The sequence below is a fragment of the Vicugna pacos genome, chromosome 24 (genome assembly GCF_048564905.1).
Source record: "Vicugna pacos chromosome 24, VicPac4, whole genome shotgun sequence".
Taxonomy (NCBI): Eukaryota; Metazoa; Chordata; class Mammalia; order Artiodactyla; family Camelidae; genus Vicugna; species Vicugna pacos.
In genome coordinates, this window is record NC_133010.1 from 3,602,751 (window position 1) to 3,615,482 (window position 12,732).

General features: G+C 35.1%; 1 long non-coding RNA gene across 1 annotated transcript; it reads left to right on the plus strand.

Annotated features, from left to right (window-relative positions):
• The first annotated feature begins 264 nt into the window (after positions 1-264).
• Positions 265-9,460, plus strand: LOC140688944 (uncharacterized). Its single transcript, XR_012063766.1, has 3 exons — positions 265-353; positions 8,158-8,269; positions 9,185-9,460. It is a non-coding gene; the product is annotated as an uncharacterized lncRNA (long non-coding RNA).
• Positions 9,461-12,732: the final 3,272 nt, after the last annotated feature.

Sequence of the window (12,732 nt, forward strand, 5' to 3'; positions counted from 1 at the left end):
GTGTTACATTAAATTCCCGTGTATCCTGGACTCTACTTCCAATTCTCTAATTTGTTTCATTATGCCTATTTCAGGACCTTTGTCATATTCTTTGATACACTGACCTTATAGTAATTGTAATATAATAACAGAGCACAGTTGTAGTATCCATGATATACTGTTCTCAGAATTTGAATTTAATCCTCACAAACCCTCTATGAGGTAGGTACTATTAATATCCTCACTTCACTGGTGATGAAATCAAAGGGCAAATAGTTTAAGAAACATGCTCTGGGCCATATCACCAGTAAGTAACAGAGTCTGGGTTTGAACCCAGGCACCGTAACTCCAGAGCCCACGTTCTTAACCATTAGGTAAAACTGCCTCTCTGTATCGCTTGTAACCCTTTACTATTCTTTTTAAAAAACAATTTTGTTAGCTATTTTTGGTATGTATTCTTTTATAGTGTCCTTTAAAATAATTTTATTCAGTTCCCAAGCAAAACTGAAACCACTTTCTTTAGATTCTAATTAGAATTGCATCAACTTTATATTTTAATTTTGGGAGGTATATGGTTTTACGAATTGTCTTCCCACTAGGAATGTGATAAATTTCTCTGTTGTGGTCTCATTTCATGTATTCTTCATTAAGAGTTTATAGTTTCCCTTAAATAGGTTCTGACCTTGTAAAATTTATCTCAAGTATTTTAAAAGTTTTGTCATCGCTGTGAATGAAAATTTTATCCCCATTGCTGAAAGTATAGAAAAAATTTATTGGCTTCTTAGGCGTGTATTTGTGTGTGTGCATGTGTGTGCTTATACATGTATGCATAAATTTATTTCTCAGTCACCTTATCAAATTCTCTTATTAATTCTAGGCTTTTTTTTTGTCAACTTCAGTTGGCTAGAAACACAATTATATCGCTTGCAATCTGAGATAATATTGCTCTCTCTCTTCCTTTCTTTTTCCTTCTTTTCCTCCTCCCTTTCTCTCTCTCTCATCCTTCTTCCTTCGTTCATTCCTTCCCTCCTTTCCCTACTTTTGGGTTACCCTGTGGTAAAATTAATATAGGAAAGGCAAGATAAACTCCTGAGAAATTGATTGTTTCTCTTTTATTTGCTAGCTTTCAGTATAATGAATTAATTTCCTATAATTCTCTGACAGTGCTCAATCCGTTTTTCTTTTTCAGTTTTTTAAAAGCTGTGGCAAAATACACATAACATAAAATCTACCATTAGTGACACTTAGTACATTCACAATGTTGTGCAACCATCACCAGTCTCTAGTTCCAGAATATGCTCATTACCCCAAAAGGATGCCCCCTACTTATTAAGCAGTCAGGCCCCTTTTCTTCCATCCCCTAGTTCCTGGCAGCCACCAATCTGCTTTATATCTCTAAGAATTTACCTACTCTGTATATTTTATATAAATGAAATCATACAATGTATGGTCTTTTGCGTCTGGCTTGATCAATTAGTTAAAAAATAGCATGAATTCACGGATTTAAACATATTTGATAGGTTCCAATCAATTATAGTAATTATTTTTTTGAAGCTCAAATTTTCCAACCTTTGGTCTGAGTATGAGCCTCTTCAAGTTAGCTTCTGGGTTCCTTTGACATGATCATATCCACCAGTTCCATATGTACGAATTCAACTAACCTCGGATCAAAAATATTCAGGAAAAAAAATTCCAGAAAGTTCCAAAAAGCAAAACTTGAATTTGCTGCTCACTGGCAACTGTTTAGATAGTATTTACATTGTATCTACAATTATTTATATAGCATTTACATTTTATTAGGTACTATAAGTAATCTAGAGATGAGTTAAGGTATAGGGGAGGATGTGCGTTGGTTATATGCAGATACTACACCATTTACATAAAGGATTTGCTCATCCTTGGATTTGGGTATCAAAAGAGGGTACTAGAACCAATTTCCTGAAGATATTCTAAGCTTTTCTTATACATTCTTTGTTGCTGATTCAGAATCATCTATTTCTCTCAGAAACTTGTAGCAAGAAATGGTATTTCAAGACCACATTTTGAATACTAGATTAGTTCATTGCTATTGGGCTAGTTATTGTTTCTAGGCCTTTTCAGTGGACAAAACTAGGTTGTATATATGTATAAATCTATATTTGTATTTTCTAAGGTAAAATACCTCATGAGTTTACAGTAATATTTCTAATTCAAATTCAGGTCTACAGATTTTTACTTAGCCTCTTCTATGTTACAATTATTATCTCTTTCCTTCTCTACTATGAATCTTGGTTCTCAAGGGATCAAGGATGATAGAATTAGAATATCATTTGACTACTCATTTGTTTTAACATACATAGCACACAAAAAATAGTCTCAGTCAAACAATACTATGTACTGAGAAAAACTATAAATTTTTTTGCATTATTCTCTCCCTATCTCTCATTTTTTAAAAAAAAATCATTATACTATATTTATATTGCCTAAGCATGTAAACATTACATACTAAACTCTCTTCTTTTTAACTTTTCATTTTTGTCTTAGTTCTATAGAAAACTATACATTCTATATTTAATGTTCACTAATAGTCCTCATATCAATGTCTCCCTAGTCATTTCGATTGTTTGAAGTTCATTCTCTAGTAGATTCCTTAGGAAGGGCTGATGGGTACAATAGTCTCTGAATTGTTGCATGTTGATAACCATTTACCCATGCTCTTGATACTTGAAAGTCAATTTTCTGGATATAAAGTCCTTGGCTTACAATTTCTCTTTTTGAGTATTTTAAATATCCTACCTCCCTTTCTTGTGTTATATGGTGGTGGTGTTGAAAAGTTTGATGCTAATTTAATTTTCTTAACCTTACCCATGACTTACTGTTTTTGCTTAGATGACCAAAATGTTTTCTTTCTTCTTTTTTTGAAAACAATTCTAGAATGTGTCTTAGTTTTATTTGTTCTGAGTTGATATTCTTAGGAACAGAGGTGTTCAATAGTTTCAAATCTTTTTTTTTTTTACTTCAGGAGAGTTTTCTTCAATTAGATTTTTAATGTTTCTTCTCATCTCTTGCTATGATTTTCTTCCCTAGGATCTTTATTGTCTATACATTGGACTTCATTGTCTATCTTTAATATGTGCCACTTTCCCTCAAATTCTTTTTTTATCTCTCCATTTATCTTTTATTTTTAAAAATAAAAAAAATCCTCCTCTTCAGCTTCTATTCCTCTTAACACATAATCTACGGTGTTTATTAGCTCTAGGTTAATCTTTAATCTTGAAATAATTTTTTTCCTTTCTTTCCTTAGATCTGTCACCTCATTTCTAATTATTTTCAAGTTTGATTTATGTAATTCTTTCAAATATTGTATTATTTTCTCGATGTCCTTTAGCTCATTTTCAAATAGTTTTGACAGTCTTGGTATGTTCTGTGAGCATACCTGAGTGCTTTCATTGCTATAAAGTAGACCTAAAAATATGGTTCACTTTTGGACACACTGAAAGGGAAAAAGTATTTTCATGATATTGTGAAGAAATTATTTCTCTCTTTTACTGTGTTGACATTTGCACTGATATTTCAAAGCAAGGATAGATAAAATTGCTAGCATTTTATCATGAATCAAGGCAATGGGAACACAATATACTAGTAGACATTTTATACACATTTTTTAAAAAGCCTGTTTCACTTAATGTCCTCAATGAAACAGGAAAAATTATTAACTTTATGAAATCTTATCCCTTGAGTACACATTTTGAAAAAATGTTCTGTGTGTGACAAAATGGGAAGTACACACAAAACACTAGCTGTATACTAGAGTATGATGGTTGTTTCCAGGAAGAATATTGCAACTGCTTGAATTGCTAACTTAACTAATCACTTAAAAAAAAAAAGGAACACTATCTTTACTTGAAAGAATGATTAACAGGTAAACTATGATTATTCAGAATTAGGCATCTTGTAGACATATTTTGAAAAGGAACTAAATGAACCTGAAATTTCAAGGAAAACAACTGACAGTACTTGTTGCCAATGATAAAATTTGAGTTTTCAAGTGAAAACTTGAATTTTGGAAAACTTGGATGTGCCACCATGAGCTGGCTTTAGAGCTCCCTAATACTTAAGGACTTTCAGGTGAGATCGGTGGTGAGATTTACAAGTGCAACATTTTGCTATTGTATAATGAAATGTGTCAAACTTTGGAAGATCCACATAATTCAGTGAACTGATCGTATCCAAATGATCAATGTATTATTACAAAGTTATCCATGGGTAAAAAATCCATTCAAAGACAAATCATTCCAAAGCAATTTTAACCAAAAAGAACAAAGCTGGAAGTAACACAGTCCCTGACTTCAGCCTATACTACAAAGCTACAGTAATCAAAACAGTATGGTACTGGTATAAAAACAGACACATAGATCAATGGAACAGAATAGAGACCCTAGAAATAAACCCACCCACTTATGGTCAATTAATCTACAACAAAGAAGGTGAGAACATATAAAACGGAGAAAATTTCTTTAGAAAATGGTGCTGGGAAAACTGGATAACTACATGCAAAAGAATGAAATTAGAACTTTTTTTCACATCATGTTCAAAGATAAACTCAAAGCCCTAAATGTAAGATTAAAGATCAAAATGTAAGACCTGAAACCATAAAACTCCCAGAAGAGAACATAGGTAGAATACTCTTTGACATAAATTGTAGCAATATTTTTTTGGATCCATCTCCTAAGGCAAAAGAAACAAAAGCAAAATAAACAAATGGAACCTAATTAAACTTAAAAGCTTTTGCATAGCAAAGGAAATTACTGACAAAACAAAAAGACAACCTACTGAATATGAGAAAATATTTGCAAATAATATGATAAATAAAGAGTTAATAGCCAAGATACATAAACAGCTCATACAATTCAATATCGAAAAAACAAACAACCTGATTAAAAAATGAACAAAAGCAATGAAAAAATGAAATACTTAAGAATAAGTTGACAAAATTATATATACTGTATTATACAAAGAGAAAGGTATATATAACATTGAGAGATATGAAAGAAGACTTCAATCCATGAAGAAACAGTTCTACCTTTGAGAGGAAAACAAAAGAATACACAGTGTAAATTTCATCTATAATATAAAGTCAATGTCATTCCATCAAAATACAAAAGGATTTGTAGAAGAATTTGATGAAATTTAAACTTAATCTAAAGGAATAAAGCTATAATAGCCAGAAAATTTATGAAAAGCAAAGGAGGGAAATAAGCCCTACCAGATATTCAGATATATTATAAAGTTATAGTAACTATAATACTGTGGTTCCTACTTAATAAGAGACTGGCAGGACAATGGAACAGAATAGGACGGCCCATGAACAGACCCCCAAACATGCAGCACTTTACACATAATGCAGTAAGTGATATAGGTATCATTTCCAATCTATGTGGAAAATAGATCAACAAATAGTATTGATAGCCACTTAGAAAAATAATAATTCTAGATGCTCATTTCACTCCTTATACTAAAATACATGTCAAAGGGATTATAAAAAATGTACAAATGGAGCTATAACTGTATTAGAAGAAAATATGAGTGTATATTTTTATAATCTTGGAGTGGATAAGGCCTTTCTTTTTTTAAATTTTTAGTTATTGAAGTGTAGTCAATTTACAATGTTAGTTTCAGGTGTAAAGTAAAGTGATTCAGTTATGTATATACATATATATACACATATATTTTCAGATGATTTTCCATTATAGCTTATTACAAGAAACTGGATATAGCTCCCTGTATATATAGCTATATAGCAGGTCCTTATTATCTATTTTATATATAGTAGTGTGTATCTGTTAATCCCAAACTCCCAATTTATCCCTCCCCTCTTTGATAAGGCCTTTCTAAACATGAAAATTCCTAGATTATAAAAAGGGGAAAGTAACTACATAAAATAATAAGCTTCTGTGGTCAAAAGCTACAAACTTCCAGTTATAAGATAAGTAAGTCCTGGGGATGTAATACATTACAGCATGGTGACCATAGTTAACAATGTATTATATTCTGGAAGTTGGGAAGAAAATAGATCTTAAAACTTCTCATCACAAGAAAAAAATTGTAATTACGTGTGGTGATGGATGTTAACTAAACTTATTGCAGTAACTGTTTCACAATACATATATATAAGAGATCATTATGTTACACCTAAAACTAATACAATGTATATGTCAATTATTATTCCATTTTTAAAAAGCTACTGTTCAAAGACATAAGTAAAGAACAAGTTGGAGGGAAAGTACAACATATATAACAAGCAAAGAATTTATTGATTCCTCTAAAAAGCAAAAAACACTCATCAATAAGAAAAAGATGAACAATGGAATAGAAAAATGGACAAAAGGGTGGCAAACTACAGGAAAAAATGCAACTAATCAGTAAAGCAAGAGAAAATTTTCTCATTTCACTAATAATTAGAGAAATGCAAAATAAAATAATAAATTATAAGTTTTTACTTACACATTAGGAAATAATTAAAAATTGGTAATATCCAGGGTGGGTGAGAAGTGTATGAAACTTTCATACATTATTGGTGACAATCTATATTGGCATAATGTTTTTGAAAGAAACTTTGGCAACATCTACTAAAATTTTGAAAGCTCTTAGCATGTTATGGCTTAAATTGTGTCATGCCCACCCCCCCAACAAAAAAGAGGTGGATAAAGCTCAGTGGTAGAGCAAATGCAAGAAAATAGCTACATGAAGATAGAGTCAAACAGGGAGGTTGCCATGTGACATTGAAGGCAAAGATTGGAGTTATGCAGCTGTAAGGCAGAGAACACCAATGATTGACAGCAAACCACCAGAAGCTGGGAAGAACAAGGATGGGCTCCCCTACAGATTTCAGAGGGAGCATGGTCCTGACATCTTGACTTTGGATTTCTAACCTTCAGAACCGTGAGACGATATGTTTCTGTTGTTTTAAGCCACCCAGTTTGTGATCTTTGTTACAGCAGTTCTAGGAAATTAACACAAATGACAGATTTCACATCTAAGAATTTATCCTACCCAAATACTCAATTATACATAATCAAAGATGTCCATTTCAGTGTTGACTGCAATGTTGAAAAGCTGGATGCTATCCAAATATCTATCAGTAGAGAGCTGTTTAAATAAATTATGATGCTTCCTTAATGGAATACGAAGCTGTGGTTAAATGCAATACAGTAACTAAAAATGTATGAATTCATGGACATTCAAGATTAATCGGTAAGTTGAAAGATCAAGTGGTAAGGCACAAGCAGTGTATGATACTAAATTTACTTTTTAAAAACAGTCTTAGTAACCCACTAGTATGTGGACAGAAAAAAACACTGATGTATTTTTCACAAGTAGTCTTTTCATGGTGGTGAAGATTCAATATGAGGAACTTTCATTTTCCACACTGCATATATCTATATGATTTAAAGATTTTAAAATTGGCATGTATGGCTTTTGTCTTCAGAAAAATCATTTTATTATAAATTCTGTGAGGAAGATTCATATCTCATCTTAGCATTCTTCTGAGTTCTCAAATCAACTTCCTTGGAGCAGCTACAATAGTCTCTCACCTTTCCAGAACTCAGCTGACAATCTCCCCATGTAGAAATTGCTATACAGTTGACCCAAATGAAGAAATTTGGTAGGACTCAATAAAGTCCAATTTGCTGTCCCTTACGTCCTCTGTCAGAGCCTTTTAACCTTCTCTTGACACCTTCGTTACTCTAATTTCTAGAATATAGCAGTTTAAAACAGGGGTAAGGGACTGCTAGTGGTTAAGTACACTGACAATAGAGAGGGAGGTTTTCAGAAAAACTATAAAAAGTCATTACAAGGACTTACACGTACATAAATCTGGGTCATTTAATATACGAATCGACCATCTTACATGTCTCAGCAACCTCTGAGGTCATCTTTCTGTTGTATTTCTATTACAACAGATTATAATTTTTGTGACTCAGTCAAGAAAATGTTAAATTAGGTTCCTTGTTTAAGAACTCAGGGAAGAATATGATATATTTGGTGCAGAGTTCCAATTGAACTGATTAAAGTTAAAAGTGTGAGGCTTAAAGAAGCAAATACTCAGATATTTGGGAAATTTCAAGTGTCCAGAGAGACTCATTATCCAAGGTTTCTGGATAATCAAAAATTTCCTCTCTTTTCTTTTCTTCTTAGAGCATTTGATCAAGGCCACCCACAGCTTAGAGGTTTTAGATGTCTCCAGTTGGACCATTTCTCACTAGCAGAGTAAACAGGGAGGAGACCGACTGGGAGGACGAGGTGCTAGGTGTGGCTTCACTTGGGGCCCCTTCCCTGAGATAATGAGCACTGGGGAGGTTGCAGGGGACAGTGCTCGCACTGGGAATTCTCCATCCCACTCTCAGACTAGCTAAGCCCAAAACTGATGAGTTCGGCTTTGAAATAAATAATGTTTATTAAGCCTAATTTGCATGAAGCACAAAAACAATTATGCAAATTGTCAAAAGAAATAAACTTTGCTATAAGTGTTTCTGAACTTCAGAAATGGCTCTTCATTCTGCTTAGCTTTCTGAATTCTGTTTTCTAGTCACCTAGGCTGCTTTAACTACCTCCCTCCAGGGAGGACAGACAAAGAAAGAGCACTGTTTATAAGAATATTTCCTTATCAGAATGTATGCAAAGATAGGGCCAGGGTAGCATAGGTGTAATCACTGTAATTAGACCAAAATATATATGCTACCTTCCCCATAACTTCCGTGCTCTAGAACTACAGCTAAGATTTTAAGTCAAGCTGAAATTCAGTATGTAATTCACTTTTCGTTTCTTCTCTCTCATCTCTTTTTAAAAAGCTGGTATCCAGCATTAAAGACAATGTGGTCCATATCCTTATAACTAAAATATAGCTTCATTTCTGTTCATGGAAATATGTAGTCAATTAACCATAATGTGGTCCAGACTTCCTTTGATATACTAAAATAAAAACATTCCAAGTTATTTACTTGAGAAGAGCTGTTCTAAGCACGCCCAGTAGCTGCTGTTTTTAATAATGTTGCTTTTAATGGGTGTGGGGCACTCTGGGAGGAGGGAGAATGTTCTCAAATATTATCACTGGACTTTTAGAGTAAAAAACATGAGAGCTTATATTTAAATTTAGATAGAACTATCACTGAATAGTATTCTCTCAAACATATTTAACAATTTCTGTACTCCTTTCTCTTTTCAGGCAAGGGCAGAGAAGCAGGTGGGGGCGATCCCTTACAGAGATGCCTTACCCTGGAAATTCTCCCCAGAGGAGCAGAGAAGAGAGCTGTCTGCCTTTTACGTAGCATTTCTGAGGAGTAGTTCCCAAATGCTTATTCTTGGACATGGCAGGGCCAGATGTTCAATAATCTCCTGGAGAATATCAATTACAAAAACCAAGCAAAACAAAACCTCTGGTTCTACCCTAATTTGGAGGGAATAAGGGTAGGATGTAACAGAGGTATAGGTGGTAACCACTGATTTGGAAAGTGAGACCTTTCATTTGTAATTAGATGTTTGGGCTCTTTAGCATTTCTCTAATGTGTGACTTCAAGCAAATCAATCAACTTCTCTGTGCCACACACTGACCATGTATAAGGTGACAATGATATCAGTAATTCTACCTCAAAAGGATTAATGAGAATCAAGTGAGATTAGGTATGCAAAAGTACTTATTAATCTGTCAAGTATTTTGCAATTTTGGCTAGATTTAGATATTTAAATCCTAGTAGATTTGTGCTAAGTGATTTGGGAGATAAAAAGAACCACCATATGATTTGGGAGGAATTTTCAATCTAATTGGAGAGACAAGGCACAAATGAAATGGCATAAAAACTGCATCCAATAGCATATTAAGCCACTAAAAAGCATGTTTAGTGTGTACTGTGGGCTCTGTGCTAGGGTAGATCATACTGGTGACTGAGAAGTGTAATACACAACATAGATATTTTTCCCAAAGGGCTCCCAGTTTTGATGAAGAGAAAAATTTTATCTATAACAGCAAATAATACAAAGACAATATAATCAGTAATTTCTAAATTTATGGTCCTGCCTATAAGTTGTTACTGTAAGAAGCTCTGGAGAAAGAATAGTAGGAACTGCTGTAGTACATAAGGAGATGGAACTGCAGCTAGGTTGGGAGTTAGAACAGAAAAGAGAAAAGAGGGAGGTTAGGAGAACAGTGAAGCTTAAGCACAGAGGCAGGAACGAACATGAGGTAATGAGCACCAACAAGGAGATCATCCTGACTCCAACAGTGGGGCACATTATAAATGGCCTTAAAAGCTCAGCTGAGAAGTTTGTACTTGATACATGGGCGCATATTTTATGTACATGAGAGGGGCCTGCTTACAAACTTATACCTGAAACTCTAGGACTATGCTGTCCAGTATGACAGCAACTAGCCACATATGGTTATGGAGCACTTGAAATGTGGCTAGTCTGAATTGAGATATACTGTTAAGTGTAAAATGCATATTAGATTTGAAAGATGTAGTATCCAAACTAATCTCATTTGAATGTTTTATACTGATCATTTGTTAAAATGATAATATTTTTAATAGAGTTAAGTATTATTAGAATTAATTTCATTTGTTTTTCCTTTTCTTTTTAAATGTGGCTGCTAGAAAATTCAAAGTTACATATAAGAGTTGCATTACATTTCTGTTAGAAAGCACTGTTCTAGAATGTCAGGATTCTTTAAAGAATCTTATTAGCATGAAGAGCCAACAGACAAGGGAATTCTGGGAGAAACAGGGAGGCTTCCAGGCAGATGGTTGAGGAGGTGCCCAGGAAGCCAGAATTAACAGTATTGCTTTCCCCATCTCCTTGCACACACCAGGGAGAGCCATGGATGCACACTGAAGTAGGACAGAGGCAAGGCAGTGGGACTTGGCCCTTGGATAGTACATACAGGTTAGTATTAAGGGAAATTTTTGTGTGCATCATTGAGGGATATCCTTCAATGAGAAAAACCACTGAGAAGTTGAGAGAGCAAGTAACATAAAAGAGTGGTAACAGGAGGACTTACGTTTAGGGACCAAAGCAGTAAAAGTTACAAGGCTAAAGGAGTGACAGGGACCTCCCCCACCTTAGGAAAACATCGTTGGTGGCTACATGAGCCACATGCTCTACCACTGGGCAGGGCCTCAGGGAGCAGGATAGCCTCTGGTGAGAAGAAACAGGGGTAGAAGTGGCTCTAGCTACCAGGTGGCAGAGTGATGAGCAACAGCTCTGGCCAAAAACATCAACTTTCTCCGAGGAGAATAAGCAAGATCCCAAGAGACTCAGCCAGGAAAAAGAGAGGTTTCTAACCATTTTGTTTGTTTAGTTCCAGAGTCACAAATGATTTCTATTGCTAGATAGATGGATAGACGAATACATACACACTTACACAGATACATAGATACATGGAAGAATACTCACACATTTATGCCTACCTATTTATCTATATCTATCTGTCTGTCTATACATCTATTTATCTATCTATCTATAAATGTATGCGCAACAATAGAAATCTATATCTGTATCATATCTATGTATCTCTGGATATTAGGGGAAAGGTTTTGCTATCTGTAATGGCTGTGTTCTAAAGAGAGTGTATTATGTTGATGAAGAGGCCCTTGTTTTTCTGAACATTTTGATGGATATGCTTATGCAAATTGGAGGTAGAAATCTAAGCTCTACTCCCTTCCTCAACCACTCAACCCTCATGCAGTGTCTGGATGTCAGCACTACAGTTTCAGAGAGAGAGGAAAACTACTATGCCAAATCAAGTGAGAAAAATTTAGAGGGGTGGTGGTGCGCAGAGTGGAGGGAGAGCAGAGGAGAGGAGGGCTGGAGAGAAGAGAATGGCTCTTCACTTTGTGATGTGGTCCTCTTCTTGTAACTCCCCCAAAGCTTAAGTAAATGCAACTAAAGTCACCAAACTTTGGCATGAGTGGACTTCTTGGAAAAACTAGCAAAGAGATTGAGTTTTGCCTCTGGGGTAATCTGGGGAGAAACATACAGTATATTCAAAGGCCCAGCCAGAGCTCAAAATGTAAGTCCCTCTGTTCCATTTCATATTAGGGAGCAAGGCAGAGAAAATATTTTTTTTAAAAAAGAACAAATTAAAAATTTGGAATGTAGACATATAAAAATTGTGCCCAGGGATAGCATGTGAGAAGAGCTGGCCCTAGAAGCCTACCCTCTTTTCCTGGCCACCTGGGCCAGGCCAGAAGAGCTCAAAGGGAGGCCCTGACTTTGAAGGCTGTGCCGTTTTAAGGCACTACTGTCTTCCCGGGAAAGGGTACTGAACTCTTCCTAAATACTTTTATTTCATCCTTTAAAAAAAAAAACTCAGTTTTAGTTAGTCTTGGTTGGCCCAAGGCGTATATAAGACTGAGAGTTGAGAAAAGAAAGATGTTGGGTCTTTAGACTTAAGTATTAGAGCTGCTTCAGATGCAGGAACTTGGGGAGGAGTAGAAGGCTGGAATGATGAGAAGAGGGAGCCAGGGAAAATGGGAGGGGTGGGATCATGACACTTGCTTTCCTGTTCTCCTACTCATCTGTTAGTATTGGAATGAGTAGGCTTCTGGAATTCAGCTGAGCATTGCAATTTTTTCCCCTGTTTCTCTTTGGGCTCCATGTGTTAACTGAGGATCCCCACATAGAGCTCCTCAGACCTTGTGCCAGCTCTGCAGCTGGCAGTGTGCACTTCTGCCTGGTGTTGGTGAGGGAGTGGGCAGGAGGAAGGACCTCAGGAAAGGG